Raw genomic sequence first — 627 nt, forward strand, 5'->3', positions numbered from 1 at the left:
ATTGCATGTATGAAAACGTTTATAGGAACATAACATGCAAACATTCAGTGTAGATTCTGACCCGAGGGCAGTGCATAGCCCAGAGCACCTCAGGAGCTTCCTGAGCACTCTTGCAGGTCAATGTCTGCAAGAAGTAAACAAGGCCACGTATGTGCACACAGACATGGCTCCGCTTTTCTCAGGCCCCTCCCGGCCCGTTCATGCCTTCAGCAGGTCGCTGCCTCCCATAACCTCCAGCACAGCACGTGTGGCAGTAAAACACAAAGGCCTGAAACTGAAAATGCCTCTGGTCCAGCAAGGACTCAGCCAGCAGCCTGTTCCTCTGACACTCAGGGCAGCTCATACCATGAGCCACAGATCGCCTCAGTGCTCAATGGGAGGGGAACAATGCGGTGATTAATTACAGCAGGAGAAAACACCTTGCTACAGAAGATAACACTCATGCTTTGTATTACTAAAAAAAAAGAAAAAAAAAAAGAGAGAGAGGTTACAGCTCAGGGCAGAACACGTGGAAAGTATCGAAGGGAAAACAAAGCTGCAATGTTGTTTGACTGGTGAACTCCCACCAACACCGCGGAGATGCGAGCCTCGCCCGCTGCCGGCCCTGCCGGAACCCTGCCCCGCCGC

Source organism: Meleagris gallopavo, chromosome 11 (assembly GCF_000146605.3).
Source record: "Meleagris gallopavo isolate NT-WF06-2002-E0010 breed Aviagen turkey brand Nicholas breeding stock chromosome 11, Turkey_5.1, whole genome shotgun sequence".
Lineage (NCBI taxonomy): Eukaryota > Metazoa > Chordata > Aves > Galliformes > Phasianidae > Meleagris > Meleagris gallopavo.